Source organism: Podarcis tiliguerta (genome assembly GCF_965153285.1).
Source record: "Podarcis tiliguerta genome assembly, chromosome: 2".
Lineage (NCBI taxonomy): Eukaryota > Metazoa > Chordata > Lepidosauria > Squamata > Lacertidae > Podarcis > Podarcis tiliguerta.
In genome coordinates, this window is record NC_139535.1 from 77,395,012 (window position 1) to 77,407,357 (window position 12,346).

The window sequence follows — 12,346 nt, forward strand, 5'->3', positions numbered from 1 at the left end:
AATGCTATTATAGCAAAACTGAAATAGGTTCCCTCTCTGATCCGATTGCAAACTATACAGTCACTCTTATTGATACCGCCAGTTCCTATTCTATTCAGGTGAAAAAATGACTCTTGAAAGAACATCATGTTCTTTTTCTTGTGTGTGTGTGTGTGTGTGTGTGTGTATATACTACGAAAGCAAATATATATATATATATATATATATAGCTACATCCAATTGGATATGGAGAAACATAATGAATATACAGGTGTAGGGATGTCAACAGGATTTGCTGGGCCTGGGATATCGTATGTGAATTGGGGCCCCTTCATCCCCCCCCCCCCAAACAATGACCTTTTTGGTTACAAATTACAGTTGCACTGAAGCATACTAGTGCATTGATCAAATCATGGAACAAAAAATAAATAAATGGAAACTTGATGTGATTACAGATTGCCATTGAAATTATTTTTTGGTGCTGCATTTGATCAATGCACTAGTGTGTACGTTTACATTAGTTAAGCCACAGTGCAAAAGGAATACTGATGTGAACATTAAGATTCATTTTTCTTCCTGTGATGAAATCAATATGCATATATGCTGGACCACACCAGTAACCTGTACAAAGAAGAGAAAAGGCATGAACTGAAAGCTGTGGCAAACATGTGCCACTTCTGAAAGTGACTTTAGAAATTTTGAAAAACTAAACTAGAATAAATGGAGGGCAGATCAAATGCCGTATAACAAGAATTGAATGAAATGGGAGAAATCCATTCATCCCAATATGCTACTAGACTTTTTGCATATTCCACTACCATCTCTTGCTAAAATAATTTCAGGCTAACTCTTAAAGCAGATGGCTTTTATGTATCACATCTAATATTTTGAAACCTCACACATATGAAATATGTGGGAACAAATATCAATTGTGTTTTCTGTGGATTTACGTTTGTTTCAATTCAGCAGTAAAAAGGGTTTTCCTGGGGAAAGTGGTGGACAAAAGAACCTCTCAGACACATGACTAGTAATCATGGGACAAAGAGAAGTGTGGATGGACCCTAAGTAATATTAAAATGATCTAAGGATCCTCCAGGTGTGCCAGTTTAGTGGCAAATAATAAAAAATTATATAGGGAAGCCTAGCACTGAACTTTGATTGTGGAACTAAGGCTGAGGCATCTACTGGACTTTGTGCTAAGGCAGCAGCATCTGTCATAGTAATGTCTTTGAGTAATCTTTGTCAGTATAACTGCCTTCATGTGTTATGTGTGCACATGGGATCTGTATGGTAACTGGGCAATGAGGCTGCAGTGCTGGCCCCAATCCAGGTATCATTTGGTGAAGCTAATTGTTATGGCGAAGTAGTGTGTGTGACCATCTGTAAACATTCTCAGTGGACCGTCTGGGTGAATGGGGCACTGCCCCACCAGACTCAGTCTATCTGCCTTCCTTCTTACAACATAGCCCAGGGGGTAGCATTGCCTGTCAGTTTCATCTTCCTTAGTCTCATTGCTGTCCCTTGAAGAATTCAGCAGGGAGGAGGCCTGCCTGTTAGCTGCTTTGGCTCCACCTACAGTTGATCTCTCTTCCTTCTGCCCCACCATTCTCAATGGGCACCAGCCACAACTAAGGAAAGCAGACTGAAAATGCAGGGTACATGGGCCAGGGAGACATTCATACAGTATTTCAACAATGTTCCTAAGTTCCTGATATATGTGATAATCCATGGAATTGAGGCTGACCTGACAACCTTCAGAAAAGGACTATCTAGCTAAGAAAAATCAAACCCATCTCACTTTGGTGTCAGGAAGTGTATGGCTCCATAAAACATGTCCCGTATAGCTTTGTCCAAGTTGTATCTTTCCTAAGAAACCTTTTATCTTATTCCTCTGGGCCATTATAAATTAACTGTGAAGAAGATCTCTTTCCTACTGCTTTCTTCCCTTTCACTTCTTATGATCGTCAGGACTGTGGGTGATTTCCTAGCTGCTCCAAAATTGGTAGTAGGAGTTCAGCTTACAAAAGTAAGGTTATCAATCATCCACCAGTATATATTCATTTAAAAAAAATATGTCATCTAGTCTGCAATTTACTTAACATTGCAGATAAATTAGCATTTCATGGGGAAGGCTTAGAGAATTGGAGGGGGGAGGAGAAACAGAGGTTTAAAATTACTTTTTTGCTGGAGTGGTGGGGGACATACTATTCCCCCCTTCTTTATGACCCAAAAACATATCTACAGATTAACACAATAAAAATAAAGCTGAAGTACCTTGTGTCCCCCTCAATTTTCAACTTATAATTGCTTTGGGCTGTTTCTGGAAGCATTTGGAGAATACAGAATTCAAAGTGAGCCAAGGCCCATGTTTCTATTGGGTTGTAAAAACCCCAATAGATGACAGCTAACCCTGGTGACCAGTTTACTTGCTAAAGGTCACAGTATACTTATAATTCATGGCCAGATGTGTTTGAATGCATTTCAGACATTGTTTATGCCTTTAGGCAGTTTTACAACTTTTCATATTAAAGTCCAGAGTGCAGCTATAAATATTTAGGACCTCAATGAAAACAGGTTTGCACAAAGTGGCTCAGTTCTCAATCTTCCTCTAATGATTCATCCCTGGTCAGGAGTCGGTGATCTTTTGTGGGCACTGCTCAGAATGTGGGTATGCAAAGGAAAACAAAGTCTCAGACCATAAAGCCACCCGATGCACAGGAAACAGAGTCTGAAAACCAGTTGGTAGCAAGTCTAGCCAATAAAAGATTCAGTGACTGTGAACTGGAAGCTCTACAGATATGATAGCCATTTGTGCCTACCAGGGATATGCATCCAGTCCAGACAAATCCCAGAGCCTGAACTGGGCCAAACTGGGAATTGTCTGGAGCAGGTCAAGAAAGCCCTGAATCGCCCTGGTTTGGGTCCATCTGAAGCAATCTGGGACTATCAAAAGCAGGGATGGTCGGTGGCCAGGAGAACCAGGGAGAGGATGATTATGTCAGTGAGAGTCTGCATGCCTCCTTCTTCCTGCTCCCCACCCCACTGTTAATCTCAATGCCCCCTGATTTCGTTTAAAGCCCTGATCAGTCCGAGTTAGATCAGGGCCCAAGCAGGATTGTGGAATTGGACCCTGAAGCAAATTGGGGGTGCCTTGCACAGCCCTAGTACCTGCCAGTGGACACAACACCTAAAAGCTGAATGACCAAAGTGATGCCTGTGCATCAGTCACCTATTGTGTGTGTGTGTGTGTGTGTGTGTGTGTGTGCGCGGTGTGTGTGGGGGGGGATAGAATTACTGGAAGCACACCTTTATAGGAATTAATATTTGAATAGTGCAGCTGATTGGAGCTGGAAAATAGAGGCAGAAAGATGGATGAGAAAGAAAAGAAGCTTGGTTCAAGATGGTAATTCCCTGATGTGGCAGAATTCAATAGTAAATCATAAAAGGCAAGTGGCTGGGCAGGCAGTCTGTGCAAACAGTATGATACAGTGACAGCATGAGGCTTCCAGGTCAAGGAAGGGGTCAAGAACAATGGCAAACTTTTATTGATGTAGAATGTTTCAGAGCACATTGATTTCCGCGAGACACTGACCAGATATATAGAAATCTGTTGCTTGCAAAGTCCCCTGACCTATTTTTCTTGCTTTGGGGCAGTATTAAATTTATTTGTTTTTCTCTTCACAACATAATCCGAGCACTGAAAAGAAGTGTAAAATCACAAAGGATTTTGGATTAAAGAAGCATTTGGAGGAAATCTCCTACCAGTATCTATTTCATACTAATACCTTAAAATACTACACAAACATCCCTGTAGAGAGCAGCTCAATTAGTCAACATACAAGAGGAGTTGATACGGGATATGCTGCTGCAAGGCTGTTATTATGCTTCTGTGGAAGCAGTTTGAGATGTCACCTATAGCTGACTCCATTGCTGTTTAGCTCTTCTGGTGTAATCCAGGTGAAACTACAATGGAACTGCAGCCACAGACTGTGATTCAGAGCCTATCCTGCCACGCTTGGGAGAAGCACTCTCATTGCCTGGGTCCAAATGATAAGCTACTTGGGTTTCTGAAGGGGATTCATCTCCTGTTCCTTCGCTGCAAGACTATTACACTTGTAGTGATGGGAGTCACCAGCTCCACCACCACTCCAATACTTCTCCCATAATGGGATGGGATCAGTAAGTTCTGATCTGATTAGCTGTGTTTTGAGATTTTTACTGTATGTTTCTGATAGGTTTGAATGTAAGTCACTTTAGGTCAGTCTGTGAGAAAAGCAACTCCCAAATTGTAAATAAATAAATAAATGCAGATGACACCCAGCTCTACCTCTCCTTTAAATCAGAACCAGTTAAGGCGGTGAAGGTCCTGTGTGAGTACCTGAAGGCGGTTGGAGGATGGATGGCGGCTAACAGATTGAGGTTGAATCCTGACAAGACAGAAGTACTATTTTGGGGGACAGGGAGTGGGTGGGTGTGGGGGATTCCCTGGTCATGAATGGGGCAACTCTGCCCCTGAAGGACCAAGTGCGCAGCCTGGGGGTCATTTTGGACTCACAGCTGTCCATGGAGGCACAGGTTAATTCTGTGTCCAGGGCAGCTGTTTACCAGCTCTACCTGGTACGCAGGCTAAGACCCTACCTGCCCGCGGACTGTCTTGCCAGAGTGGTCCATGCTCTAGTTATCTCCTGCTTTGACTACTGCAACGCACTCTATGTGGGACTACCTTTGAAGGTGACCCAGAAACTGCAATTAATCCAGAATGCAGCAGCTAGACTGATGACTGAGAGTGGCCACTGGGACCACATAACACCGGTTCTGAGAGATCTGCATTGGCTCCCAGTACGTTTCCGAGCACAATTCAAAGTGTTGGTGCTGACCTTTAAAGCCCTAAATGGCCTCAGTCCTGTATACCTGAAGGAGCGTCTCCACCCCCATCGTTCAGCCCAGACACTGTGTGATGGCCTGGGATTCCGATTCGGAGGATGAAACAGAGGAATCCCGGCCTGCACAGGAGTCCCCGCCTCCAGGGCCGGCTGAACTGGGGCCAGGCCTAGATGCTGAAGAGCCTGCACCTGTGGCAGTGAATCAGGAGCTGGCCCCAGGTGAAGCCCTTCTGGCCCCAGAGAGGCTTGACGACTCAGTGGCCACAGGTGAGCCTCCTCCAGGGCCCAGTAACCCTTCGGCCTCTCCTGATCTGCAGAGGTTTAGAGCAGAGAGGCGAAGGGAACTGGTTGCCCCCAGGAGGAGTGCTCGCCTTAAGGCCAGAGGAGGCGGGGCTCCTGGGGGCCGGGACCGCCCCTGGCCTTAGAAGAGGATAAAAGCCCAGTCAGCCCGGCCCCAGGTTGCGGGAGCAACGTCGTTGTTGGCTTCGGACCTTCCTGCGTTCCTGATCCCTGCTCGGCCTCCTGTTCCTGACTATCCGGTACTCCTGTTCCCTGCTCGGCCTCCTGTTCCCGACCATCCGGTGTTCCTGTTCCCTGCACAGCCTCCTGTTCCAGCATTCCTGTTCACCGCCCGGCACTCTGCCTCGGACCTTGCCCCTCTTCGTGTGGACTTTGCTACACCCAAGGTACCTTACCCCCGGGACCAGCACAGTTTGCTCCCGCCCCCTCCCGCACTCCCCCTTCGTCGGGGTGCGTTCGGGAAGAGCCAGAGGCCATGGCTGAACAGGCGGCTGCACTGGTGGCTTTGGCCCAGGAGAACCAGGCCTTGTCTCACACCGTGCAGCAGCTCAGTGACGCGGTTGAGGCACTTCAGCAACGCTTGGAAGCCCTACCGGCTCCTGGGGCCGACGCCCCGGCTCCGGGCAAGTACCCAGTGGCTTTGCCTGAGAAATTTGATGGAGCCCCGGCCAGCTTTCCCATGTTCCTGGCCCAGGCCAAACTGTATATTCAGGGGCGAGCCCGGAACTTTCCTGACGACCGTACCAAGGTGCACTTTTTGATTAGCTTGTTAAAGGACCAGGCGGCCAAGTGGGCGTTGCCGCTACTCAGGCAAGACTCCCCCTTGCTGGCAGACTATACGGGGTTTTGCAATCGTTTGGAGGCCGCGTTCGGCAACCCCCAGAAAGAGAGTCAAGCCAACCGGGCGATTCGGCATTTGAAACAGGGCAAGTCCGCGGTGGCCACATATACCACGGAGTTCCGGCTGTTGGCACAGGACTTGACCTGGAATGACTCGGCACTGCGGGACCAGTATCTCGAAGGGCTTTCGGACGAGGTACTGGACCAGTTGGCCACAATGGAACGCCCCACCACGCTGGACACTCTCATTCAACGGAGTCTACAAATAGGCGACCGGTTGGAGGATCGTCGTCAGGCCCGGGGTCGCCGACACTTCCAGTTCACGGCACCAGCTTTTTCCGGCAGCCCCACGGTCACAACTGATTTAACGGAGGAGCCTATGCAGCTCGGGGCAGTGCGGCCACGCCTTTCCCCCGCAGAGAAGGCGCGGCGTCGGGATGGAAATCTCTGTCTTTACTGTGGCGGAAGTGGACACTTCGCTCGGTCCTGCCCTGAGAAACGCCAGCCGCAGGGAAACCGCCAACCCCAGTAGCTGATGGCCCTAGCTACCGGGGGTCCCAAACCGTACAGAATGGGCCCGCACCAATGGACTTGCAACATCTTATGGTTTCGGTACGTTTATACCCTCCAGGTGGGCCCTGGATCCTCACCCATGCTTTGGTAGATTCAGGGGCAACCCGCTCCTATATGGACGCTGCTTTTGCCGCCCATCATCAGGTGCCACTTCGGAACAAGCCAGTACCGGTCCAGGTGGAAGCGATTGACGGACGACTTCTGCGTTCAGGTGCCGTTACTCAGGAGACCCAGCCTCTGGTCCTGTGTCTCCAGCAGCACCGGGAGTTGCGAACTTTGGACATTGCCTCTATGCCCCGCTTCCCCCTGGTGCTCGGGATGGACTGGCTGGAAGCCCACAACGTTCAGATTGACTGGGTCAAACGGACCGTGCACTTCCCAGACCCATGTTCCCATGCTCAATCCGGAACGCTGGCGGCCGCGCCCTCAGAGGAGGCAGCACCCACGCTCCCAGCCGTGTACCAGGACTACCAGGACGTGTTCGAGGAACGGGGGGCAGACCAGCTGCCGCCGCATCGGCCTTTTGACTGCGGCATAGACCTCCAACCCGGAGCGCCTTTACCAGTGAGTCGCTTATATTCCCTAACAGAGCCAGAGCGCGAGGCTTTGCAGGACTTCTTGCGCAAGAACCTGGAGCGTGGGTTCATTAGGCCTTCCACCTCGCCCACCGCGGCGCCGGTGCTTTTTGTTAAGAAGAAATGTGGGGAACTCCGCCCTTGCCATGATTACCGGGCCCTGAACAAAATTACCGTCCCAGACCGGTACCCCTTGCCCCTTATCTCGGAGCTGCTGGAGCGGGTGCAAGGGGCACAGGTGTTCACCAAGCTGGACCTCCGGGGGGCCTACAACTTGATTCGGATCCGAGCCGGGGATGAGTGGAAGACAGCGTTTGGGACCCGGTACGGGCAGTTCGAATATTTGGTTATGCCTTTCGGTTTGTGCAACGCGCCTGCTGTGTTTCAACGCTACATCAACCACGTGTTTCAGGACCTGTTAGACAAGTACGTGGTGGTGTATTTGGATGACATACTGATTTACTCCCGTGACCCGGCTCGCCATGAGGGACATGTCCGGACCGTGCTGCAGCGCTTGCGTGAGCACCGTTTGTACGCAAAGCTCAGCAAGTGCGAGTTCCATCAGCGGACTGTGGACTTCCTTGGTCACCGGCTCTCTCCAGATGGGGTGCAAATGGACCCGGGGAAGGTGACAGCGGTTCAAGAATGGGCGGCACCCCGGAACCGCAAGGACCTACAGCGTTTCCTGGGGTTCGCCAATTACTACCGGTCCTTCATCGCTGATTATGCTCATCGCACCACCCCGTTGACCCGGCTACTGCGCCCAAAGACGCCGTTTTCCTGGGACAAGGAGGCAGAGGAGGCGTTTCAGGGGTTGAAGGCCTGTTTCCAGAGGGCACCAATCTTACAACATCCTGACCCCTCTCGACCCTTTGTGGTGGAGACCGACGCTTCCAGTACGGCTCTCGGTGCCGTCTTGTCTCAACAGATTGGTCCTGAAGCGCCACTCTTACCCTGTGCCTTCTATTCCCGCCAGCTCCTACCAGCGGAGCGTAACTATACTGTGTGGGAGCGGGAACTACTGGCCATCAAGGTAGCCTTTGAGGTCTGGCGCCACCATCTTGAGGGGGCACGACATCCGGTGGAGGTGAGAACCGACCACCGGAACCTGGAGTACCTCCAGACCACCCGCAAGCTGAACCAAAGACAGATCCGGTGGGCGTTGTTCTTTTCCCGGTTCCAGTTCCGGATCCGCTACATCCCTAGCTCTCAGAATCAGAAGGCGGATGCCCTGTCCCGGAAACCTGACGACAACGCAGACACGGTACAGCAAGCAGAACCCACCACGATCCTACCTCCAGCTGCATTCCTGGCCACCCAGGAGGCGCAGCCACTGCAGGTTCGGGTGCGGGAACAGCAGCGGGTCGACGCTTGGGCCCAGGAACGACTCCGGGAGCTGGCTGAAGGGTCCAGCCCACAGTATCCGGGGCTGGTCCTGCATCAGGGCCTGCTGCTGCACCACGGTCGTCTGTACATCCCGCCAGGGCCACTACGGCTGGAGGTTCTCCGGATGGCCCATGATGCCCCAGCAGCGGGGCACTTTGGACGGTATCGGACCACCCATCTGGTCAGTCGAGAGTTTTGGTGGCCCCGCCTGAAGGCTGACGTGGCTCGCTACGTTGCTGGTTGTGATGTCTGCCGGCGCGCCAAGGGACCTACCGGGCGACCCCCCGGCCTACTTCAGCCATTGCCAGTTCCACCGCACCCTTGGCACACGGTTTCGTTGGACTTTGTAGTGGACTTACCCTCGTCTCGTGGCTGTACCTGCCTTCTGGTTTTCTCCGACCATTTCACCAAGATGGTGCACTGCGCTCCCTGTCCATCTGTACCCACAGCCAAGGAAACTGCTCAGCTGTACCTTCAGCATGTCTTCCGCCTGCATGGCCTACCTGAGCGCGTGGTGTCCGACCGGGGCGTTCAGTTCACATCCCGGTTCTGGCAAGCACTACACCAGACCCTCGGGACGGAGGTCTGCCTCTCGTCAGCCTACCACCCACAGACCGATGGCCAGACGGAACGGGCGAACGCGGTGCTGGAGCAGTACCTCCGGTGTTACTGCAGCTACCAGCAGGATGACTGGGTCGACCACCTGGCATTGGCGGAGTTCGCCTACAATAACGCGGTGAATGCGTCCACCCAGCAGACCCCGTTCCAGGCCAGTTATGGTTATCATCCACGGCTGTTTCCAGAGGTGCTGCCGACATCCGCAGTCCCGGCGGTGACGGAGTGGCTTCAAGAGCTCCAGTCCCAGCAACAGCTTTTGGTGGAGCAACTGCACCAGGCCAAGGAAGCGTACAAGGCCCAGGCCGACCGCCACCGCCAGGTGGGGCCGGAACTTCGCGTCGGTGACCTGGTTTGGCTCTCCACTCGCCACCTCCACCCCTCTCGACCTTCGCGGAAGTTGGACGCCCGCTTCACCGGCCCGTTCCCTATCGTAGACCAAGTCTCTCCTGTGGCATTTCGTCTCCGGTTACCCGCAACCCTGAAGGTTCACCCGGTCTTCCACAGGTCCCTTTTGAGTCCGGTGGCCCCACCCGACGAGTTCCACCCGAACCGTCCCCGACCGCAGCCAGTGTTGGTTCGGGGAGAGCCTGAGTACGAGGTGGAACGCATCCTGGACTCCCGATACCGCAGGGGAAAGCTGCAGTATCTCATTGACTGGAAGGGGTACGGACCGGAGGACCGTTCCTGGGAACCAGCGGCCAACGTCCACGCACCTGCCTGCCTCCGAGAGTTCCATGCGACGTACCCCGGCAAGCCGGGTCCGGACCCTCGGTTGAGGGGGGGGCCTGGGAGGGGGGATGGTGTGATGGCCTGGGATTCCGATTCGGAGGATGAAACAGAGGAATCCCGGCCTGCACAGGAGTCCCCGCCTCCAGGGCCGGCTGAACTGGGGCCAGGCCTAGATGCTGAAGAGCCTGCACCTGTGGCAGTGAATCAGGAGCTGGCCCCAGGTGAAGCCCTTCTGGCCCCAGAGAGGCTTGACGACTCAGTGGCCACAGGTGAGCCTCCTCCAGGGCCCAGTAACCCTTCGGCCTCTCCTGATCTGCAGAGGTTTAGAGCAGAGAGGCGAAGGGAACTGGTTGCCCCCAGGAGGAGTGCTCGCCTTAAGGCCAGAGGAGGCGGGGCTCCTGGGGGCCGGGACCGCCCCTGGCCTTAGAAGAGGATAAAAGCCCAGTCAGCCCGGCCCCAGGTTGCGGGAGCAACGTCGTTGTTGGCTTCGGACCTTCCTGCGTTCCTGATCCCTGCTCGGCCTCCTGTTCCTGACTATCCGGTACTCCTGTTCCCTGCTCGGCCTCCTGTTCCCGACCATCCGGTGTTCCTGTTCCCTGCACAGCCTCCTGTTCCAGCATTCCTGTTCACCGCCCGGCACTCTGCCTCGGACCTTGCCCCTCTTCGTGTGGACTTTGCTACACCCAAGGTACCTTACCCCCGGGACCAGCACACACTGAGATCCAGCGCCGAGGGCCTTCTGGCAGTTCCCTCATTGCGAGGTTACAGGGAACCAGACAGAGGGCCTTCTTGGTAGTGGCGCCCACCCTGTGGAACACCCTCCCTTTAGATGTGAAGGAAATAAGCAGCTATCCTATCTTTAAAAGACATCTGAAGGCAGCCCTGTTCAGGGAAGTTTTTAATATTTAACGCTGTACTGTTTTTAACACTTGATTGGGAGCTGCCCAGAGTGGCTGGGGAGACTCAGCCAGATGGGCAGGGTATATATTATATTATATTATATTATATTATATTATATTATAATATTTAAAATGTAGTGAAGTGTAGGGTCCATTTCTTTTTCCCCTCCCCAGTGAAAGTGAACCTACCAGGTAACTAGTAGATCTAACAGGTGCCCATTGTGTACACATAGTGGAAACAATTGTCCTTGCCCATGACACATTGCTGAGTGTACACAGTTTCCCCCCCCCCCAAACAAAGAGTAGGAAGACTGTATGAACTGGCCTTTAACCTGTGTGGTCAGTTTTAGCAGGCAGCCACTAATCCATCTGTGGTAGTGGCAGCCATATAAGTTATGAGCATGAGATGGGATGAGAAGAAGCCAACTCATTATAATGGCAAACAGCACTAGGCTGTGGAAAATGAATGTTTGTGGAAGCCAGCACCTGCCTGCCGAAAAGTCTACAGATGGAGGTAGCTGTATTGGGAGTAAAGTGATTAGCGAAGATGGACAGTAGCTCAGAACTTGCCACTGCAGAGAATTCAAACAAATGTCTGTCCTGGTTCAGTAGAAATATAATAAATTGCATCTTAAACTGTTGCTGTATCAGCCAAGGGGCACAGATAAGCTCTTCAGTCTCTATGGTTGTAGGATGCCAGCAACCACGACACCAGAGCTCACACCAGTCACAGCCCTAATGATCGCCAAGCAGCAAAGTCAATAGGAGAAGAATGCCATGGGAAACAAAAGCTAATGTGGCAACACAAGCAGACATTCTAACATTCTTGCCACCACCCATTAATCACAATAATGTGCAATAACAGCAACCCCACAATACAGGTAGGTGCACAAAAAGAGCCAACCAGCATGATGCAATGACCAGGAAGCTATGACATCACAAAAGCCAGTCCACAGCACCTCCTACACACAATGCACAGCACTATTAGAGGGGCAGATATCATGACATCCCTGCTGAACAAAGATTATGCCCATTCAACTCTAATGAGATTGAGTCCATTGGGCATGTTCTTCTATACTGTTTGTTATATCATGATACCTGAAAAGAGTCAATTCAACTGTTGTTAAGGAAATGACCTGGCCGTTCAGAGGAAACTTATGTTAAATACCTTCTGCCAATAAGAATCTGGATATCATCAGGCCTGTCATGAAATTCTGTTTTATGGCAACAAGGACAAGACAGGCCACGGTGATGGTGATGGCCGACGAATGAGTACTGATTCTAATCTCTGGAATACAGATGTTAGCTGACGGAATACTATTTTTAATGTAAATAAGTTTATAGAGAATTTTTTAATCATGTCTGCTTCTTGATGCGGATGTGGCATATGTTGCTGTTGTAAACTTTGACCACAATAAAGATTGATTGAGTGATTGATCTGGGAGGTTCAAAGCATTGTAAACTAAGGACAAAGCAAACAGAACCATGTTGAGGGATGAGGGACTTGTGGAATTGGCAGAGAAGCTGGAATGCAGGACAATTGACTGCCAGCAAGACGAAGACT